The 26,285-nt window shown below is 44.1% G+C and overlaps 1 protein-coding gene across 1 annotated transcript in view; it reads left to right on the top strand.

Annotated features, from left to right (window-relative positions):
* Positions 1-21,753: 21,753 nt before the first annotated feature.
* The window catches only part of mctp2b (multiple C2 domains, transmembrane 2b), a 158,985-nt gene continuing 154,453 nt past the window's right edge, over positions 21,754-26,285 (top strand). Inside the window, exon 1 of the mRNA XM_055900086.1 lies at positions 21,754-21,888. The gene's annotated coding sequence lies outside the window, so the exon portion shown is untranslated. The remainder of the gene's footprint in view (positions 21,889-26,285) is intronic.

Below are 26,285 nucleotides of genomic sequence, written 5' to 3'. Positions count from 1 at the left end.
GGCCTATACATACAGAGACAGCATCAGATAGATGGCCTATACATACAGAGACAGCATCAGATAGATGGCCTCTACATACAGAGACAGAGGGGTGCTGTTTCACTGACCAGACAGCATCAGATAGATGGCCTATACATACAGAGACAGCATCAGATAGATGGCCTATACATACAGAGACAGCATCAGATAGATGGCCTATACATACAGAGACAGCATCAGATAGATGGCCTATACATACAGAGACAGCATCAGATAGATGGCCTATACATACAGAGACAGAGGGGTGCTGTTTCACTGACCAGACAGCATCAGATAGATGGCCTCTACATACAGAGACAGCATCAGATAGATGGCCTATACATACAGAGACAGAGGGGTGCTGTTTCACTGTCCATACAGCATCAGATAGATGGCCTATACATACAGAGACAGCATCAGATAGATGGCCTATACATACAGAGACAGAGGGGTGCTGTTTCACTGACCAGACAGCATCAGATAGATGGCCTATACATACAGAGACAGCATCAGATAGATGGCCTATACATACAGAGACAGAGGGGAGCTGTTTCACTGACCAGACAGCATCAGATAGATGGCCTATACATACAGAGACAGAGGGGCGCTGTTTCACTGTCAAGACAGCATCAGATAGATGGCCTATACATACAGAGACAGAGGGGTGCTGTTTCACTGACCAGACAGCATCAGATAGATGGCTATACATACAGAGACAGCATCAGATAGATGGCCTATACATACAGAGACAGAGGGGCGCTGTTTCACTGACCAGACAGCATCAGATAGATGGCCTATACATACAGAGACAGCATCAGATAGATGGCCTATACATACAGAGACAGCATCAGATAGATGGCCTATACATACAGAGACAGAGGGGCGCTGTTTCACTGACCAGACAGCATCAGATAGATGGCCTATACATACAGAGACAGCATCAGATAGATGGCCTCTACATACAGAGACAGAGGGGTGCTGTTTCACTGACCAGACAGCATCAGATAGATGGCCTATACATACAGAGACAGAGGGGCGCTGTTTCACTGACCAGACAGCATCAGATAGATGGCTATACATACAGAGACAGCATCAGATAGATGGCCTATACATACAGAGACAGCATCAGATAGATGGCCTATACATACAGAGACAGAGGGGAGCTGTTTCACTGACCAGACAGCATCAGATAGATGGCCTCTACATACAGAGACAGCATCAGATAGATGGCCTATACATACAGAGACAGCATCAGATAGATGGCCTCTACATACAGAGACAGAGAGGTGCTGTTTCACTGACCAGACAGCATCAGATAGATGGCCTACACATACAGAGACAGCATCAGATAGATGGCCTCTACATACAGAGACAGAGGGGTGCTGTTTCACTGACCAGACAGCATCAGATAGATGGCCTATACATACAGAGACAGCATCAGATAGATGGCCTATACATACAGAGACAGAGGGGTGCTGTTTCACTGACCAGACAGCATCAGATAGATGGCCTATACATACAGAGACAGAGAGGCGCTGTTTCACTGACCAGACAGCATCAGATAGATGGCCTTTACATACAGAGACAGAGAGGCGCTGTTTCACTGACCAGACAGCATCAGATAGATGGCCTATACATACAGAGACAGAGAGGCGCTGTTTCACTGACCAGACAGCATCAGATAGATGGCCTATACATACAGAGACAGCATCAGATAGATGGCCTATACACACAGAGACAGAGGGGTGCTGTTTCACTGACCAGACAGCATCAGATAGATGGCCTTTACATACAGAGAGGATGCTGTTTCACTGACCAGACAGCATCAGATAGATGGCCTATACACACAGAGACAGAGGGTGCTGTTTCACTGACCAGACAGCATCAGATAGATGGCCTATACATACAGAGACAGCATCAGATAGATGGCCTATACATACAGAGACAGAGGGTGCTGTTTCACTGACCAGACAGCATCAGATAGATGGCCTATACATACAGAGACAGCATCAGATAGATGGCCTTTACATACAGAGACAGCATCAGATGGCCTATACATACAGAGACAGAGGGGTGCTGTTTCACTGACCAGACAGCATCAGATAGATGCCCTACACATACAGAGACAGCATCAGATAGATGGCCTATACATACAGAGACAGAGGGTGCTGTTTCACTGACCAGACAGCATCAGATAGATGGCCTATACACACAGAGACAGAGGGTGCTGTTTCACTGACCAGACAGCATCAGATAGATGGCCTATACACACAGAGACAGCATCAGATAGATGGCCTACACATACAGAGACAGAGGGGTGCTGTTTCACTGACCAGACAGCATCAGATAGATGGCCTATACATACAGAGAGGATGCTGTTTCACTGACCAGACAGCATCAGATAGATGGCCTTTACATACAGAGACAGAGGGGTGCTGTTTCACTGACCAGACAGCATCAGATAGATGGCCTATACATACAGAGACAGCATCAGATAGATGGCCTATACATACAGAGACAGCATCAGATAGATGGCCTATACATACAGAGACAGAGGGGTGCTGTTTCACTGACCAGACAGCATCAGATAGATGGCCTATACATACAGAGACAGAGGGGTGCTGTTTCACTGACCAGACAGCATCAGATAGATGGCCTCTACATACAGAGACAGAGGGGATGCTGTTTCACTGACCAGACAGCATCAGATAGATGGCCTATACATACAGAGACAGAGGGGTGCTGTTTCACTGACCAGACAGCATCAGATAGATGGCCTATACATACAGAGAGGATGCTGTTTCACTGACCAGACAGCATCAGATAGATGGCCTATACATACAGAGACAGCATCAGATAGATGGCCTATACATACAGAGACAGAGGGGAGCTGTTTCACTGACCAGACAGCATCAGATACATGGTCTACACATACTGAGACAGAGAGGTGCTGTTTCACTGTCCAGACAGCATCAGATACATGGTCTACACATACAGAGACAGCATCAGATAGATGGCCTATACATACAGAGACAGCATCAGATAGATGGCCTATACATACAGAGACAGCATCAGATAGATGGCCTCTACATACAGAGACAGAGGGGTGCTGTTTCACTGACCAGACAGCATCAGATAGATGGCCTATACATACAGAGACAGCATCAGATAGATGGCCTATACATACAGAGACAGCATCAGATAGATGGCCTATACATACAGAGACAGCATCAGATAGATGGCCTATACATACAGAGACAGCATCAGATAGATGGCCTATACATACAGAGACAGAGGGGTGCTGTTTCACTGACCAGACAGCATCAGATAGATGGCCTCTACATACAGAGACAGCATCAGATAGATGGCCTATACATACAGAGACAGAGGGGTGCTGTTTCACTGTCCATACAGCATCAGATAGATGGCCTATACATACAGAGACAGCATCAGATAGATGGCCTATACATACAGAGACAGAGGGGTGCTGTTTCACTGACCAGACAGCATCAGATAGATGGCCTATACATACAGAGACAGCATCAGAAAGATGGCCTATACATACAGAGACAGAGGGGAGCTGTTTCACTGACCAGACAGCATCAGATAGATGGCCTATACATACAGAGACAGAGGGGCGCTGTTTCACTGTCCAGACAGCATCAGATAGATGGCCTATACATACAGAGACAGAGGGGTGCTGTTTCACTGACCAGACAGCATCAGATAGATGGCTATACATACAGAGACAGCATCAGATAGATGGCCTATACATACAGAGACAGAGGGGCGCTGTTTCACTGACCAGACAGCATCAGATAGATGGCCTATACATACAGAGACAGCATCAGATAGATGGCCTATACATACAGAGACAGCATCAGATAGATGGCCTATACATACAGAGACAGAGGGGCGCTGTTTCACTGACCAGACAGCATCAGATAGATGGCCTATACATACAGAGACAGCATCAGATAGATGGCCTCTACATACAGAGACAGAGGGGTGCTGTTTCACTGACCAGACAGCATCAGATAGATGGCCTATACATACAGAGACAGAGGGGCGCTGTTTCACTGACCAGACAGCATCAGATAGATGGCTATACATACAGAGACAGCATCAGATAGATGGCCTATACATACAGAGACAGCATCAGATAGATGGCCTATACATACAGAGACAGAGGGGAGCTGTTTCACTGACCAGACAGCATCAGATAGATGGCCTCTACATACAGAGACAGCATCAGATAGATGGCCTATACATACAGAGACAGCATCAGATAGATGGCCTCTACATACAGAGACAGAGAGGTGCTGTTTCACTGACCAGACAGCATCAGATAGATGGCCTACACATACAGAGACAGCATCAGATAGATGGCCTCTACATACAGAGACAGAGGGGTGCTGTTTCACTGACCAGACAGCATCAGATAGATGGCCTATACATACAGAGACAGCATCAGATAGATGGCCTATACATACAGAGACAGAGGGGTGCTGTTTCACTGACCAGACAGCATCAGATAGATGGCCTATACATACAGAGACAGAGAGGCGCTGTTTCACTGACCAGACAGCATCAGATAGATGGCCTTTACATACAGAGACAGAGAGGCGCTGTTTCACTGACCAGACAGCATCAGATAGATGGCCTATACATACAGAGACAGAGAGGCGCTGTTTCACTGACCAGACAGCATCAGATAGATGGCCTATACATACAGAGACAGCATCAGATAGATGGCCTATACACACAGAGACAGAGGGGTGCTGTTTCACTGACCAGACAGCATCAGATAGATGGCCTTTACATACAGAGAGGATGCTGTTTCACTGACCAGACAGCATCAGATAGATGGCCTATACACACAGAGACAGAGGGTGCTGTTTCACTGACCAGACAGCATCAGATAGATGGCCTATACATACAGAGACAGCATCAGATAGATGGCCTATACATACAGAGACAGAGGGTGCTGTTTCACTGACCAGACAGCATCAGATAGATGGCCTATACATACAGAGACAGCATCAGATAGATGGCCTTTACATACAGAGACAGCATCAGATGGCCTATACATACAGAGACAGAGGGGTGCTGTTTCACTGACCAGACAGCATCAGATAGATGCCCTACACATACAGAGACAGCATCAGATAGATGGCCTATACATACAGAGACAGAGGGTGCTGTTTCACTGACCAGACAGCATCAGATAGATGGCCTATACACACAGAGACAGAGGGTGCTGTTTCACTGACCAGACAGCATCAGATAGATGGCCTATACACACAGAGACAGCATCAGATAGATGGCCTACACATACAGAGACAGAGGGGTGCTGTTTCACTGACCAGACAGCATCAGATAGATGGCCTATACATACAGAGAGGATGCTGTTTCACTGACCAGACAGCATCAGATAGATGGCCTTTACATACAGAGACAGAGGGGTGCTGTTTCACTGACCAGACAGCATCAGATAGATGGCCTATACATACAGAGACAGCATCAGATAGATGGCCTATACATACAGAGACAGCATCAGATAGATGGCCTATACATACAGAGACAGAGGGGTGCTGTTTCACTGACCAGACAGCATCAGATAGATGGCCTATACATACAGAGACAGAGGGGTGCTGTTTCACTGACCAGACAGCATCAGATAGATGGCCTCTACATACAGAGACAGAGGGGATGCTGTTTCACTGACCAGACAGCATCAGATAGATGGCCTATACATACAGAGACAGAGGGGTGCTGTTTCACTGACCAGACAGCATCAGATAGATGGCCTATACATACAGAGAGGATGCTGTTTCACTGACCAGACAGCATCAGATAGATGGCCTATACATACAGAGACAGCATCAGATAGATGGCCTATACATACAGAGACAGAGGGGAGCTGTTTCACTGACCAGACAGCATCAGATACATGGTCTACACATACTGAGACAGAGAGGTGCTGTTTCACTGTCCAGACAGCATCAGATACATGGTCTACACATACAGAGACAGCATCAGTTTGATGGCCTATACATACAGAGACAGCATCAGATAGATGGCCTATACATACAGAGACAGCATCAGATAGATGGCCTCTACATACAGAGACAGAGGGGTGCTGTTTCACTGACCAGACAGCATCAGATAGATGGCCTATAAATACAGAGACAGCATCAGATAGATGGCCTATACATACAGAGACAGCATCAGATAGATGGCCTATACATACAGAGACAGCATCAGATAGATGGCCTATACATACAGAGACAGCATCAGATAGATGGCCTATACATACAGAGACAGAGGGGTGCTGTTTCACTGACCAGACAGCATCAGATAGATGGCCTCTACATACAGAGACAGCATCAGATAGATGGCCTATACATACAGAGACAGAGGGGTGCTGTTTCACTGTCCATACAGCATCAGATAGATGGCCTATACATACAGAGACAGCATCAGATAGATGGCCTATACATACAGAGACAGAGGGGTGCTGTTTCACTGACCAGACAGCATCAGATAGATGGCCTATACATACAGAGACAGCATCAGATAGATGGCCTATACATACAGAGACAGAGGGGAGCTGTTTCACTGACCAGACAGCATCAGATAGATGGCCTATACATACAGAGACAGAGGGGCGCTGTTTCACTGTCCAGACAGCATCAGATAGATGGCCTATACATACAGAGACAGAGGGGTGCTGTTTCACTGACCAGACAGCATCAGATAGATGGCTATACATACAGAGACAGCATCAGATAGATGGCCTATACATACAGAGACAGAGGGGCGCTGTTTCACTGACCAGACAGCATCAGATAGATGGCCTATACATACAGAGACAGCATCAGATAGATGGCCTATACATACAGAGACAGCATCAGATAGATGGCCTATACATACAGAGACAGAGGGGCGCTGTTTCACTGACCAGACAGCATCAGATAGATGGCCTATACATACAGAGACAGCATCAGATAGATGGCCTCTACATACAGAGACAGAGGGGTGCTGTTTCACTGACCAGACAGCATCAGATAGATGGCCTATACATACAGAGACAGAGGGGCGCTGTTTCACTGACCAGACAGCATCAGATAGATGGCTATACATACAGAGACAGCATCAGATAGATGGCCTATACATACAGAGACAGCATCAGATAGATGGCCTATACATACAGAGACAGAGGGGAGCTGTTTCACTGACCAGACAGCATCAGATAGATGGCCTCTACATACAGAGACAGCATCAGATAGATGGCCTATACATACAGAGACAGCATCAGATAGATGGCCTCTACATACAGAGACAGAGAGGTGCTGTTTCACTGACCAGACAGCATCAGATAGATGGCCTACACATACAGAGACAGCATCAGATAGATGGCCTCTACATACAGAGACAGAGGGGTGCTGTTTCACTGACCAGACAGCATCAGATAGATGGCCTATACATACAGAGACAGCATCAGATAGATGGCCTATACATACAGAGACAGAGGGGTGCTGTTTCACTGACCAGACAGCATCAGATAGATGGCCTTTACATACAGAGGGGTGCTGTTTCACTGACCAGACAGCATCAGATAGATGGCCTATACACACAGAGACAGAGGGGTGCTGTTTCACTGACCAGACAGCATCAGATAGATGGCCTTTACATACAGAGAGGATGCTGTTTCACTGACCAGACAGCATCAGATAGATGGCCTATACACACAGAGACAGAGGGTGCTGTTTCACTGACCAGACAGCATCAGATAGATGGCCTATACATACAGAGACAGCATCAGATAGATGGCCTATACATACAGAGACAGAGGGTGCTGTTTCACTGACCAGACAGCATCAGATAGATGGCCTATACATACAGAGACAGCATCAGATAGATGGCCTTTACATACAGAGACAGCATCAGATAGATGGCCTATACATACAGAGACAGAGGGGTGCTGTTTCACTGACCAGACAGCATCAGATAGATGCCCTACACATACAGAGACAGCATCAGATAGATGGCCTATACATACAGAGACAGAGGGTGCTGTTTCACTGACCAGACAGCATCAGATAGATGGCCTATACACACAGAGACAGAGGGTGCTGTTTCACTGACCAGACAGCATCAGATAGATGGCCTATACACACAGAGACAGCATCAGATAGATGGCCTACACATACAGAGACAGAGGGGTGCTGTTTCACTGACCAGACAGCATCAGATAGATGGCCTATACATACAGAGAGGATGCTGTTTCACTGACCAGACAGCATCAGATAGATGGCCTTTACATACAGAGACAGAGGGGTGCTGTTTCACTGACCAGACAGCATCAGATAGATGGCCTATACATACAGAGACAGCATCAGATAGATGGCCTATACATACAGAGACAGCATCAGATAGATGGCCTATACATACAGAGACAGCATCAGATAGATGCCCTATACATACAGAGACAGCATCAGATAGATGGCCTCTACATACAGAGACAGAGGGGTGCTGTTTCACTGACCAGACAGCATCAGATAGATGGCCTCTACATACAGAGACAGCATCAGATAGATGGCCTATACATACAGAGACAGAGGGGTGCTGTTTCACTGACCAGACAGCATCAGATAGATGGCCTCTACATACAGAGACAGCATCAGATAGATGGCCTATACATACAGAGACAGAGGGGTGCTGTTTCACTGACCAGACAGCATCAGATAGATGGCCTCTACATACAGAGACAGCATCAGATAGATGGCCTATACATACAGAGACAGAGGGGTGCTGTTTCACTGACCAGACAGCATCAGATAGATGGCCTATACATACAGAGACAGCATCAGATAGATGGCCTCTACATACAGAGACAGAGGGGTGCTGTTTCACTGACCAGACAGCATCAGATAGATGGCCTATACATACAGAGAGGATGCTGTTTCACTGACCAGACAGCATCAGATAGATGGCCTATACATACAGAGACAGCATCAGATAGATGGCCTCTACATACAGAGACAGAGGGGTGCTGTTTCACTGACCAGACAGCATCAGATAGATGGCCTATACATACAGAGACAGCATCAGATAGATGGCCTATACATACAGAGACAGCATCAGATAGATGGCCTATACATACAGAGACAGAGGGGTGCTGTTTCACTGACCAGACAGCATCAGATAGATGGCCTATACATACAGAGACAGAGGGGTGCTGTTTCACTGACCAGACAGCATCAGATAGATGGCCTATACATACAGAGAGGATGCTGTTTCACTGACCAGACAGCATCAGATAGATGGCCTATACATACAGAGACAGAGGGGTGCTGTTTCACTGACCAGACAGCATCAGATAGATGGCTATACATACAGAGACAGCATCAGATAGATGGCCTATACACACAGAGACAGCATCAGATAGATGGCCTATACATACAGAGACAGATGGGTGCTGTTTCACTGACCAGACAGCATCAGATAGATGGCCTATACATACAGAGAGGATGCTGTTTCACTGACCAGACAGCATCAGATAGATGGCTATACATACAGAGACAGCATCAGATAGATGGCCTATACATACAGAGACAGCATCAGATAGATGGCCTATACATACAGAGACAGAGGGGTGCTGTTTCACTGACCAGACAGCATCAGATAGATGGCCTATACATACAGAGACAGCATCAGATAGATGGCCTATACATACAGAGACAGCATCAGATAGATGGCCTATACATACAGAGACAGAGGGGTGCTGTTTCACTGACCAGACAGCATCAGATAGATGGCCTATACATACAGAGACAGCATCAGATAGATGGCCTATACATAGAGACAGAGGGGTGCTGTTTCACTGACCAGACAGCATCAGATAGATGGCCTATACATACAGAGAGGATGCTGTTTCACTGACCAGACAGCATCAGATAGATGGCCTATACATACAGAGACAGAGGGGTGCTGTTTCACTGACCAGACAGCATCAGATAGATGGCCTCTACATACAGAGACAGCATCAGATAGATGGCCTCTACATACAGAGGGGTGCTGTTTCACTGACCAGACAGCATCAGATAGATGGCCTATACATACAGAGAGGGTGCTGTTTCACTGACCAGACAGCATCAGATAGATGGCCTATACATACAGAGACAGCATCAGATAGATGGCCTACACATACAGAGACAGAGGGGTGCTGTTTCACTGACCAGACAGCATCAGATAGATGGCCTATACATACAGAGACAGCATCAGATAGATGGCCTATACATACAGAGACAGAGGGGTGCTGTTTCACTGTCCATAAAGCATCAGATAGATGGCCTATACATACAGAGACAGAGGGGTGCTGTTTCACTGTCCAGACAGCATCAGATAGATGGCCTATACATACAGAGACAGCATCAGATAGATGGCCTCTACATACAGAGACAGAGGGGCGCTGTTTCACTGACCAGACAGCATCAGATAGATGGCCTATACATACAGAGACAGCATCAGATAGATGGCCTATACATACAGAGACAGCATCAGATAGATGGCCTATACATACAGAGACAGAGGGGTGCTGTTTCACTGACCAGACAGCATCAGATAGATGGCCTCTACATACAGAGACAGCATCAGATAGATGGCCTATACATACAGAGACAGCATCAGATAGATGGCCTATACATACAGAGACAGCATCAGATAGATGGCCTCTACATACAGAGACAGAGGGGTGCTGTTTCACTGACCAGACAGCATCAGATAGATGGCCTATACATACAGAGACAGCATCAGATAGATGGCCTATACATACAGAGACAGCATCAGATAGATGGCCTATACATACAGAGACAGAGGGGTGCTGTTTCACTGACCAGACAGCATCAGATAGATGGCCTATACATACAGAGACAGCATCAGATAGATGGCCTATACATACAGAGACAGAGGGGTGCTGTTTCACTGACCAGACAGCATCAGATAGATGGCCTATACATACAGAGACAGCATCAGATAGATGGCCTATACATACAGAGACAGCATCAGATAGATGGCCTACACATACAGAGACAGCATCAGATAGATGGCCTACACATACAGAGACAGCATCAGATAGATGGCCTATACATACAGAGACAGAGGGGTGCTGTTTCACTGACCAGACAGCATCAGATAGATGGCCTATACATACAGAGACAGCATCAGATAGATGGCCTATACATACAGAGACAGCATCAGATAGATGGCCTATACATACAGAGACAGAGGGGTGCTGTTTCACTGACCAGACAGCATCAGATAGATGGCCTCTACATACAGAGACAGCATCAGATAGATGGCCTATACATACAGAGACAGAGGGGTGCTGTTTCACTGACCAGACAGCATCAGATAGATGGCCTATACATACAGAGACAGCATCAGATAGATGGCCTATACATACAGAGACAGAGGGGTGCTGTTTCACTGACCAGACAGCATCAGATAGATGGCCTATACATACAGAGACAGCATCAGATAGATGGCCTATACATACAGAGACAGAGGGGTGCTGTTTCACTGACCAGACAGCATCAGATAGATGGCCTATACATACAGAGACAGCATCAGATAGATGGCCTATACATACAGAGACAGAGAGGTGCAGTTTCACTGTCCAGACAGCATCAGATAGATGGCCTATACATACAGAGACAGCATCAGATAGATGGCCTATACATACAGAGACAGAGGGATGCTGTTTCACCGACCAGACAGCATCAGATAGATGGCCTATACATACAGAGACAGCATCAGATAGATGGCCTATACACACAGAGACAGAGGGGTGCTGTTTCACTGACCAGACAGCATCAGATAGATGGCCTATACATACAGAGACAGCATCAGATAGATGGCCTATACATACAGAGACAGCATCAGATAGATGGCCTATACATACAGAGACAGAGGGGTGCTGTTTCACTGACCAGACAGCATCAGATAGATGGCCTATACATACAGAGACAGCATCAGATAGATGGCCTATACATACAGAGACAGAGGGGCGCTGTTTCACTGACCAGACAGCATCAGATAGATGGCCTATACATACAGAGACAGCATCAGATAGATGGCCTCTACATACAGAGACAGAGAGGTGCTGTTTCACTGACCAGACAGCATCAGATAGATGGCCTACACATACAGAGACAGCATCAGATAGATGGCCTATACATACAGAGACAGCATCAGATAGATGGCCTCTACATACAGAGACAGAGAGGTGCTGTTTCACTGACCAGACAGCATCAGATAGATGGCCTCTACATACAGAGACAGCATCAGATAGATGGCCTATACATACAGAGACAGCATCAGATAGATGGCCTCTACATACAGAGACAGAGAGGTGCTGTTTCACTGACCAGACAGCATCAGATAGATGGCCTACACATACAGAGACAGCATCAGATAGATGGCCTCTACATACAGAGACAGAGGGGTGCTGTTTCACTGACCAGATAGCATCAGATAGATGGCCTATACACACAGAGACAGAGGGGTGCTGTTTCACTGACCAGACAGCATCAGATAGATGGCCTTTACATACAGAGAGGATGCTGTTTCACTGACCAGACAGCATCAGATAGATGGCCTATACACACAGAGACAGAGGGTGCTGTTTCACTGACCAGACAGCATCAGATAGATGGCCTATACATACAGAGACAGCATCAGATAGATGGCCTATACATACAGAGACAGAGGGTGCTGTTTCACTGACCAGACAGCATCAGATAGATGGCCTATACATACAGAGACAGCATCAGATAGATGGCCTTTACATACAGAGACAGCATCAGATAGATGGCCTATACATACAGAGACAGCATCAGATAGATGGCCTATACATACAGAGACAGAGGGTGCTGTTTCACTGACCAGACAGCATCAGATAGATGCCCTACACATACAGAGACAGCATCAGATAGATGGCCTATACATACAGAGACAGAGGGTGCTGTTTCACTGACCAGACAGCATCAGATAGATGGCCTATACACACAGAGACAGAGGGTGCTGTTTCACTGACCAGACAGCATCAGATAGATGGCCTATACACACAGAGACAGCATCAGATAGATGGCCTACACATACAGAGACAGAGGGGTGCTGTTTCACTGACCAGACAGCATCAGATAGATGGCCTATACATACAGAGAGGATGCTGTTTCACTGACCAGACAGCATCAGATAGATGGCCTTTACATACAGAGACAGAGGGGTGCTGTTTCACTGACCAGACAGCATCAGATAGATGGCCTATACATACAGAGACAGCATCAGATAGATGGCCTATACATACAGAGACAGCATCAGATAGATGGCCTATACATACAGAGACAGCATCAGATAGATGGCCTATACATACAGAGACAGCATCAGATAGATGCCCTACACATACAGAGACAGAGGGGTGCTGTTTCACTGACCAGACAGCATCAGATAGATGGCCTACACATACAGAGACAGAGGGGTGCTGTTTCACTGACCAGACAGCATCAGATAGATGGCCTCTACATACAGAGACAGCATCAGATAGATGGCCTATACACACAGAGACAGCATCAGATAGATGGCCTATACATACAGAGACAGCATCAGATAGATGGCCTATACATACAGAGACAGAGGGGTGCTGTTTCACTGACCAGACAGCATCAGATAGATGGCCTATACATACAGAGACAGCATCAGATAGATGGCCTCTACATACAGAGACAGAGGGGTGCTGTTTCACTGACCAGACAGCATCAGATAGATGGCCTCTACATACAGAGACAGAGGGGTGCTGTTTCACTGACCAGACAGCATCAGATAGATGGCCTATACATACAGAGAGGATGCTGTTTCACTGACCAGACAGCATCAGATAGATGGCCTATACATACAGAGACAGCATCAGATAGATGGCCTCTACATACAGAGACAGAGGGGTGCTGTTTCACTGACCAGACAGCATCAGATAGATGGCCTATACATACAGAGACAGCATCAGATAGATGGCCTATACATACAGAGACAGCATCAGATAGATGGCCTATACATACAGAGACAGAGGGGTGCTGTTTCACTGACCAGACAGCATCAGATAGATGCCCTACACATACAGAGACAGCATCAGATAGATGGCCTATACACACAGAGACAGCATCAGATAGATGGCCTCTACATACAGAGACAGAGGGGTGCTGTTTCACTGACCAGACAGCATCAGATAGATGGCCTATACATACAGAGACAGAGGGGTGCTGTTTCACTGACCAGACAGCATCAGATAGATGGCCTATACATACAGAGAGGATGCTGTTTCACTGACCAGACAGCATCAGATAGATGGCCTATACATACAGAGACAGAGGGGTGCTGTTTCACTGACCAGACAGCATCAGATAGATGCCCTATACATACAGAGACAGCATCAGATAGATGGCCTATACATACAGAGACAGCATCAGATAGATGGCCTATACATACAGAGACAGAGGGGTGCTGTTTCACTGACCAGACAGCATCAGATAGATGGCTATACATACAGAGACAGCATCAGATAGATGGCCTATACATACAGAGACAGCATCAGATAGATGGCCTATACATACAGAGACAGATGGGTGCTGTTTCACTGACCAGACAGCATCAGATAGATGGCCTATACATACAGAGAGGATGCTGTTTCACTGACCAGACAGCATCAGATAGATGGCTATACATACAGAGACAGCATCAGATAGATGGCCTATACATACAGAGACAGCATCAGATAGATGGCCTATACATACAGAGACAGAGGGGTGCTGTTTCACTGACCAGACAGCATCAGATAGATGGCTATACATACAGAGACAGCATCAGATAGATGGCCTATACATACAGAGACAGCATCAGATAGATGGCCTATACATACAGAGACAGAGGGGTGCTGTTTCACTGACCAGACATTATCAGATACATGGCCTATACATACAGAGACAGCATCAGATAGATGGCCTATACATACAGAGACAGAGGGGTGCTGTTTCACTGACCAGACAGCATCAGATAGATGGCCTATACATACAGAGAGGATGCTGTTTCACTGACCAGACAGCATCAGATAGATGGCCTATACATACAGAGACAGAGGGGTGCTGTTTCACTGACCAGACAGCATCAGATAGATGGCCTATACATACAGAGAGGATGCTGTTTCACTGACCAGACAGCATCAGATAGATGGCCTCTACATACAGAGACAGAGGGGTGCTGTTTCACTGACCAGACAGCATCAGATAGATGGCCTATACATACAGAGACAGCATCAGATAGATGGCCTATACATACAGAGACAGAGGGGAGCTGTTTCACTGACCAGACAGCATCAGATAGATGGCCTATACATACAGAGACAGAGGGGAGCTGTTTCACTGACCAGACAGCATCAGATAGATGGCCTATACATACAGAGACAGAGGGGAGCTGTTTCACTGACCAGACAGCATCAGATAGATGGCCTATACATACAGAGACAGAGGGGTGCTGTTTCACTGTCCATACAGCATCAGATAGATGGCCTATACATACAGAGACAGCATCAGATAGATGGCCTATACATACAGAGAGGGTGCTGTTTCACTGACCAGACAGCATCAGATAGATGGCCTCTACATACAGAGACAGAGGGGTGCTGTTTCACTGACCAGACAGCATCAGATAGATGGCCTATACATACAGAGACAGCATCAGATAGATGGCCTATACATACAGAGACAGCATCAGATAGATGGCCTATACATACAGAGACAGAGGGGTGCTGTTTCACTGACCAGACAGCATCAGATAGATGGCCTATACACACAGAGACAGCATCAGATAGATGGCCTATACATACAGAGACAGAGGGGAGCTGTTTCACTGACCAGACAGCATCAGATAGATGGCCTATACATACAGAGACAGCATCAGATAGATGGCCTATACATACAGAGACAGCATCAGATAGATGGCCTATACATACAGAGACAGAGGGGTGCTGTTTCACTGACCAGACAGCATCAGATAGATGGCCTATACATACAGAGACAGAGGGTGCTGTTTCACTGACCAGACAGCATCAGATAGATGGCCTATACACACAGAGACAGCATCAGATAGATGGCCTACACATACAGAGACAGAGGGGTGCTGTTTCACTGACCAGACAGCATCAGATAGATGGCCTATACATACAGAGAGGATGCTGTTTCACTGACCAGACAGCATCAGATAGATGGCCTTTACATACAGAGACAGAGGGGTGCTGTTTCACTGACCAGACAGCATCAGATAGATGGCCTATACATACAGAGACAGCATCAGATAGATGGCCTATACATACAGAGACAGCATCAGATAGATGGCCTATACATACAGAGACAGCATCAGATAGATGGCCTATACATACAGAGACAGCATCAGATAGATGCCCTACACATACAGAGACAGAGGGGTGCTGTTTCACTGACCAGACAGCATCAGATAGATGGCCTACACATACAGAGACAGAGGGGTGCTGTTTCACTGACCAGACAGCATCAGATAGATGGCCTCTACATACAGAGACAGCATCAGATAGATGGCCTATACACACAGAGACAGCATCAGATAGATGGCCTATACATACAGAGACAGCATCAGATAGATGGCCTATACATACAGAGACAGAGGGGTGCTGTTTCACTGACCAGACAGCATCAGATAGATGGCCTATACATACAGAGACAGCATCAGATAGATGGCCTCTACATACAGAGACAGAGGGGTGCTGTTTCACTGACCAGACAGCATCAGATAGATGGCCTCTACATACAGAGACAGAGGGGTGCTGTTTCACTGACCAGACAGCATCAGATAGATGGCCTATACATACAGAGAGGATGCTGTTTCACTGACCAGACAGCATCAGATAGATGGCCTATACATACAGAGACAGCATCAGATAGATGGCCTCTACATACAGAGACAGAGGGGTGCTGTTTCACTGACCAGACAGCATCAGATAGATGGCCTATACATACAGAGACAGCATCAGATAGATGGCCTATACATACAGAGACAGCATCAGATAGATGGCCTATACATACAGAGACAGAGGGGTGCTGTTTCACTGACCAGACAGCATCAGATAGATGCCCTACACATACAGAGACAGCATCAGATAGATGGCCTATACACACAGAGACAGCATCAGATAGATGGCCTCTACATACAGAGACAGAGGGGTGCTGTTTCACTGACCAGACAGCATCAGATAGATGGCCTATACATACAGAGACAGAGGGGTGCTGTTTCACTGACCAGACAGCATCAGATAGATGGCCTATACATACAGAGAGGATGCTGTTTCACTGACCAGACAGCATCAGATAGATGGCCTATACATACAGAGACAGAGGGGTGCTGTTTCACTGACCAGACAGCATCAGATAGATGCCCTATACATACAGAGACAGCATCAGATAGATGGCCTATACATACAGAGACAGCATCAGATAGATGGCCTATACATACAGAGACAGAGGGGTGCTGTTTCACTGACCAGACAGCATCAGATAGATGGCTATACATACAGAGACAGCATCAGATAGATGGCCTATACATACAGAGACAGCATCAGATAGATGGCCTATACATACAGAGACAGATGGGTGCTGTTTCACTGACCAGACAGCATCAGATAGATGGCCTATACATACAGAGAGGATGCTGTTTCACTGACCAGACAGCATCAGATAGATGGCTATACATACAGAGACAGCATCAGATAGATGGCCTATACATACAGAGACAGCATCAGATAGATGGCCTATACATACAGAGACAGAGGGGTGCTGTTTCACTGACCAGACAGCATCAGATAGATGGCTATACATACAGAGACAGCATCAGATAGATGGCCTATACATACAGAGACAGCATCAGATAGATGGCCTATACATACAGAGACAGAGGGGTGCTGTTTCACTGACCAGACAGCATCAGATACATGGCCTATACATACAGAGACAGCATCAGATAGATGGCCTATACATACAGAGACAGAGGGGTGCTGTTTCACTGACCAGACAGCATCAGATAGATGGCCTATACATACAGAGAGGATGCTGTTTCACTGACCAGACAGCATCAGATAGATGGCCTATACATACAGAGACAGAGGGGTGCTGTTTCACTGACCAGACAGCATCAGATAGATGGCCTATACATACAGAGAGGATGCTGTTTCACTGACCAGACAGCATCAGATAGATGGCCTCTACATACAGAGACAGAGGGGTGCTGTTTCACTGACCAGACAGCATCAGATAGATGGCCTATACATACAGAGACAGCATCAGATAGATGGCCTATACATACAGAGACAGAGGGGAGCTGTTTCACTGACCAGACAGCATCAGATAGATGGCCTATACATACAGAGACAGAGGGGAGCTGTTTCACTGACCAGACAGCATCAGATAGATGGCCTATACATACAGAGACAGAGGGGAGCTGTTTCACTGACCAGACAGCATCAGATAGATGGCCTATACATACAGAGACAGAGGGGTGCTGTTTCACTGTCCATACAGCATCAGATAGATGGCCTATACATACAGAGACAGCATCAGATAGATGGCCTATACATACAGAGAGGGTGCTGTTTCACTGACCAGACAGCATCAGATAGATGGCCTCTACATACAGAGACAGAGGGGTGCTGTTTCACTGACCAGACAGCATCAGATAGATGGCCTATACATACAGAGACAGCATCAGATAGATGGCCTATACATACAGAGACAGCATCAGATAGATGGCCTATACATACAGAGACAGAGGGGTGCTGTTTCACTGACCAGACAGCATCAGATAGATGGCCTATACACACAGAGACAGCATCAGATAGATGGCCTATACATACAGAGACAGAGGGGAGCTGTTTCACTGACCAGACAGCATCAGATAGATGGCCTATACATACAGAGACAGCATCAGATAGATGGCCTATACATACAGAGACAGCATCAGATAGATGGCCTATACATACAGAGACAGAGGGGTGCTGTTTCACTGACCAGACAGCATCAGATAGATGGCCTATACATACAGAGACAGAGGGGATGCTGTTTCACTGACCAGACAGCATCAGATAGATGGCCTATACATACAGAGACAGCATCAGATAGATGGCCTATACATACAGAGACAGAGGGGAGCTGTTTCACTGACCAGACAGCATCAGATAGATGGCCTATACATACAGAGACAGCATCAGATAGATGGCCTATACACACAGAGACAGAGGGGTGCTGTTTCACTGACCAGACAGCATCAGATAGATGGCCTATACATACAGAGACAGCATCAGATAGATGGCCTATACATACAGAGACAGCATCAGATAGATGGCCTATACATACAGAGACAGCATCAGATAGATGGCCTATACATACAGAGACAGATGGGTGCTGTTTCACTGACCAGACAGCATCAGATAGATGGCCTATACATACAGAGAGGATGCTGTTTCACTGACCAGACAGCATCAGATAGATGGCTATACATACAGAGACAGCATCAGATAGATGGCCTATACATACAGAGACAGCATCAGATAGATGGCCTATACATACAGAGACAGAGGGGTGCTGTTTCACTGACCAGACAGCATCAGATAGATGGCTATACATACAGAGACAGCATCAGATAGATGGCCTATACATACAGAGACAGAGGGGTGCTGTTTCACTGACCAGACAGCATCAGATAGATGGCCTATACATACAGAGAGGATGCTGTTTCACTGACCAGACAGCATCAGATAGATGGCCTATACATACAGAGACAGAGGGGTGCTGTTTCACTGACCAGACAGCATCAGATAGATGGCCTCTACATACAGAGACAGCATCAGATAGATGGCCTCTACATACAGAGGGGTGCTGTTTCACTGACCAGACAGCATCAGATAGATGGCCTATACATACAGAGAGGATGCTGTTTCACTGACCAGACAGCATCAGATAGATGGCCTCTACATACAGAGACAGAGGGGTGCTGTTTCACTGACCAGACAGCATCAGATAGATGGCCTATACATACAGAGACAGCATCAGATAGATGGCCTATACATACAGAGACAGAGGGGAGCTGTTTCACTGACCAGACAGCATCAGATAGATGGCCTATACATACAGAGACAGAGGGGAGCTGTTTCACTGACCAGACAGCATCAGATAGATGGCCTATACATACAGAGACAGAGGGGAGCTGTTTCACTGACCAGACAGCATCAGATAGATGGCCTATACATACAGAGACAGAGGGGTGCTGTTTCACTGTCCATACAGCATCAGATAGATGGCCTATACATACAGAGACAGCATCAGATAGATGGCCTATACATACAGAGAGGGTGCTGTTTCACTGACCAGACAGCATCAGATAGATGGCCTCTACATACAGAGACAGAGGGGTGCTGTTTCACTGACCAGACAGCATCAGATAGATGGCCTATACATACAGAGACAGCATCAGATAGATGGCCTATACATACAGAGACAGCATCAGATAGATGGCCTATACATACAGAGACAGAGGGGTGCTGTTTCACTGACCAGACAGCATCAGATAGATGGCCTATACATACAGAGACAGCATCAGATAGATGGCCTATACATACAGAGACAGAGGGGAGCTGTTTCACTGACCAGACAGCATCAGATAGATGGCCTATACATACAGAGACAGCATCAGATAGATGGCCTATACATACAGAGACAGAGGGGAGCTGTTTCACTGACCAGACAGCATCAGATAGATGGCCTCTACATACAGAGACAGAGGGGTGCTGTTTCACTGACCAGACAGCATCAGATAGATGGCCTATACATACAGAGACAGAGGGGATGCTGTTTCACTGACCAGACAGCATCAGATAGATGGCCTATACATACAGAGACAGCATCAGATAGATGGCCTATACATACAGAGACAGAGGGGAGCTGTTTCACTGACCAGACAGCATCAGATAGATGGCCTATACATACAGAGACAGCATCAGATAGATGGCCTATACACACAGAGACAGAGGGGTGCTGTTTCACTGACCAGACAGCATCAGATAGATGGCCTATACATACAGAGACAGCATCAGATAGATGGCCTATACATACAGAGACAGCATCAGATAGATGGCCTATACATACAGAGACAGCATCAGATAGATGGCCTATACATACAGAGACAGAGGGGCGCTGTTTTCTTTGGAGGGATACGTTCAGCCTCTTGCCAATTAAAGGAAAATTATGAAACACATAGAGAATAAATATACATTATTTAATATTTTTATTTTCTTGGTACATCTTTTGGGGCTTCCCTTGGCATACATGAATACACACCGGGAGAGATAGTGCACACCATAATAAACAGTTGCTAAAACTTTCGCAATGAAAACAAGAGTTTATATTGGACAAATTCAGGTAGGTCCCACCTGTTCTGTTTCGGTTTGGTAATGGTTACGCAGCAGGCGTAAAATAAGTTTCCTAGTGAATTCACCCGTATTTTAAACGTCGGCCAACATTGACCTGTTTGCGCCACTGCCCTTTAATCCACTGCGCGCTCCTATTCATAGCGCGCTCCCGTATTCGACGAGGAAGTCCCGTCGTTTGTTCAGAAGTACCGCTACGCGAAAGGAGATTGCAGATGTGTCGTGTTTCTCCCTTCAACAAACCTATCGCGCAACCTTGACGTGCATGGGACAAGAGACGTTTGAGAAGGTTTTCAGCAACGGAGATGAAGGTAAATTCTGTGATGTCTTATTTTACAGGTCGCGTTTCTGATTGTAAAGTTACCTGTCTGGAGTTGCCCTCCACGAGGCTGTCCAGTACAGGTGTGAACTTGGTGACGTTGTCGACTTCAACAATGTGCTGTGAAAGTTGTCAGAACTACTGTCCTTTTATACCATGTAGCCTACATTTCATTTAAATGCCGAAGTAATGTTTGGAATTTAGGAATGTGATTGGGAAGATTTCGAAACGGGTATCCTCCCTAAAACAGGTTTATCAATTCTAAAGTGCATAATGACAAAAGACCAGCGTGGCTGTTTAAACAAAGTGTCAACATATTGGTCTGTATGGAAAACACTTCAACAGACCAAACAAGCACACCTGCCATAAAATCATGTCATGTAAAATCTCATACGGCACCTGGCATCTGTCATAAAATCATATAATGTATCGTGTTCCTTTTTATAGGTATCTGGTAACTTTCCCCTGATGTTATGGGAAGTGCTCTAAAACACAATGTTAAGCAATCAACATGCAAGCAAACACACTTTCATCTTCTACGATACAAATCTGTTGTAAAAAATAATTTATTCAAAACATTTTATAATATGTTTAAGACTGTGGATGTTCTATTAGGGCTACGTGAAGGCAGAAAGGTGCTATATATTAGATGAAAGTTAACTGCTAACTTTCCCATGATGCTCTCTGTCCTGTTTCCTAAACACTGAGACCAGCAGGCAGCAGCTAGCTCTGTCTATACACTCAACAGGAAAACACATTGATCAAGAAATGCCTCTTTGACAGGACACGTTTGGACTGTTGCTCAACATCTGTAGTGTCAACGGCAACGGAACAGGCTTAAACACATCTAACATCTATTCCACAATTCTTAACATCTTATTCAATCAATCACATTTCATTTATAAAGCACTTCATTATGTTTAAAAAAATTATGCAGTTCAAAGTGCTTATTACCATCTAATGTTGTAGTAGTGTTAGTCACATTCAGTGTTATTACCATCTAATGATGTAGTAGTGTTATTACCATCTAATGATGTAGTAGTGTTATTACCATCTAATGATGTAGTAGTGTTATTACCATCTAATGATGTAGTAGTGTTATTACCATCTAATGATGTAGTAGTGTTATTACCATCTAATGCTGTAGTAGTGTTATTACCATCTAATGCTGTAGTAGTGTTATTACCATCTAATGATGTAGTAGTGTTAGTCACATTCAGTGTTATTACCATCTAATGTTGTAGTAGTGTTATTACCATCTAATGATGTAGTAGTGTTATTACCATCTAATGTTGTAGTAGTATTATTACCATCTAATGATGTAGTAGTGTTAGTCACATTCAGTGTTATTACCATCTAATGCTGTAGTAGTGTTATTACCATCTAATACTGTAGTAGTGTTATTACCATCTAATGATGTAGTAGTGTTATTACCATCTAATGATGTAGTAGTGTTATTACCATCTAATGATGTAGTAGTGTTATTACCATCTAATGATGTAGTAGTGTTATTACCATCTAATGCTGTAGTAGTGTTATTACCATCTAATGCTGTAGTAGTGTTATTACCATCTAATGCTGTAGTAGTGTTATTACCATCTAATGATGTAGTAGTGTTATTACCATCTAATGCTGTAGTAGTGTTATTACCATCTAATGATGTAGTAGTGTTATTACCATCTAATGATGTAGTAGTGTTATTACCATCTAATGCTGTAGTAGTGTTATTACCATCTAATGCTGTAGTAGTGTTATTACCATCTAATGATGTAGTAGTGTTATTACCATCTAATGCTGTAGTAGTGTTATTACCATCTAATGCTGTAGTAGTGTTATTACCATCTAATGCTGTAGTAGTGTTATTACCATCTAATGCTGTAGTAGTGTTATTACCATCTAATGCTGTAGTAGTGTTATTACCATCTAATGATGTAGTAGTGTTATTACCATCTAATGATGTAGTAGTGTTATTACCATCTAATGATGTAGTAGTGTTATTACCATCTAATGATGTAGTAGTGTTATTACCATCTAATGATGTAGTAGTGTTATTACCATCTAATGATGTAGTAGTGTTAGTCACATTCAGTATTATTACCATCTAATGATGTAGTAGTGTTATTACCATCCAATGCTGTAGTAGTGTTATTACCATCTAATGCTGTAGTAGTGTTAGTCACATTCAGTGTTATTACCATCTAATGTTGTAGTAGTATTATTACCATCTAATGATGTAGTAGTGTTAGTCACATTCAGTGTTATTACCATCTAATGCTGTAGTAGTGTTATTACCATCTAATACTGTAGTAGTGTTATTACCATCTAATGATGTAGTAGTGTTATTACCATCTAATGATGTAGTAGTGTTATTACCATCTAATGATGTAGTAGTGTTATTACCATCTAATGATGTAGTAGTGTTATTACCATCTAATGCTGTAGTAGTGTTATTACCATCTAATGCTGTAGTAGTGTTATTACCATCTAATGCTGTAGTAGTGTTATTACCATCTAATGCTGTAGTAGTGTTATTACCATCTAATGATGTAGTAGTGTTATTACCATCTAATGATGTAGTAGTGTTATCACCATCTAATGCTGTAGTAGTGTTATTACCATCTAATGATGTAGTAGTGTTATTACCATCTAATGATGTAGTAGTGTTATTACCATCTAATGCTGTAGTAGTGTTATTACCATCTAATGATGTAGTAGTGTTATTACCATCTAATGCTGTAGTAGTGTTATTACCATCTAATGCTGTAGTAGTGTTATTACCATCTAATGCTGTAGTAGTGTTATTACCATCTAATGCTGTAGTAGTGTTATTACCATCTAATGCTGTAGTAGTGTTATTACCATCTAATGATGTAGTAGTGTTATTACCATCTAATGATGTAGTAGTGTTATTACCATCTAATGATGTAGTAGTGTTAGTCACATTCAGTATTATTACCATCTAATGATGTAGTAGTGTTATTACCATCTAATGATGTAGTAGTGTTATTACCATCTAATGATGTAGTAGTGTTATTACCATCTAATGATGTAGTAGTGTTAGTCACATTCAGTATTATTACCATCTAATGCTGTAGTAGTGTTATTACCATCTAATGATGTAGTAGTGTTATTACCATCTAATGCTGTAGTAGTGTTATTACCATCTAATGCTGTAGTAGTGTTAGTCACATTCAGTGTTATTACCATCTAATGCTGTAGTAGTATTATTACCATCTAATGATGTAGTAGTGTTAGTCACATTCAGTGTTATTACCATCTAATGATGTAGTAGTATTATTACCATCTAATGATGTAGTAGTGTTATTACCATCTAATGCTGTAGTAGTGTTATTACCATCTAATGACGTAGTAGTGTTATTACCATCTAATGATGTAGTAGTGTTATTACCATCTAATGCTGTAGTAGTGTTATTACCATCTAATGCTGTAGTAGTGTTATTACCATCTAATGCTGTAGTAGTGTTATTACCATCTAATGCTGTAGTAGTGTTATTACCATCTAATGCTGTAGTAGTGTTATTACCATCTAATGCTGTAGTAGTGTTATTACCATCTAATGATGTAGTAGTGTTATTACCATCTAATGATGTAGTAGTGTTATTACCATCTAATGATGTAGTAGTGTTATTACCATCTAATGCTGTAGTAGTGTTATTACCATCTAATGCTGTAGTAGTGTTAGTCACATTCAGTGTTATTACCATCTAATGATGTAGTAGTGTTATTACCATCTAATGCTGTAGTAGTGTTATTACCATCTAATGCTGTAGTAGTGTTATTACCATCTAATGATGTAGTAGTGTTATTACCATCTAATGATGTAGTAGTGTTATTACCATCTAATGATGTAGTAGTGTTATTACCATCTAATGTTGTAGTAGTATTATTACCATCTAATGATGTAGTAGTGTTAGTCACATTCAGTGTTATTACCATCTAATGTTGTAGTAGTATTATTACCATCTAATGATGTAGTAGTGTTAGTCACATTCAGTGTTATTACCATCTAATGCTGTAGTAGTGTTATTACCATCTAATACTGTAGTAGTGTTATTACCATCTAATGATGTAGTAGTGTTATTACCATCTAATGATGTAGTAGTGTTATTACCATCTAATGATGTAGTAGTGTTATTACCATCTAATGCTGTAGTAGTGTTATTACCATCTAATGCTGTAGTAGTGTTATTACCATCTAATGCTGTAGTAGTGTTATTACCATCTAATGATGTAGTAGTGTTATTACCATCTAATGATGTAGTAGTGTTATTACCATCTAATGATGTAGTAGTGTTATTACCATCTAATGATGTAGTAGTGTTATTACCATCTAATGCTGTAGTAGTGTTATTACCATCTAATGATGTA

Source organism: Salvelinus fontinalis, chromosome 35 (genome assembly GCF_029448725.1).
Source record: "Salvelinus fontinalis isolate EN_2023a chromosome 35, ASM2944872v1, whole genome shotgun sequence".
NCBI lineage: Eukaryota > Metazoa > Chordata > Actinopteri > Salmoniformes > Salmonidae > Salvelinus > Salvelinus fontinalis.
This window is presented reverse-complemented; position numbering and strand designations above follow the sequence as displayed.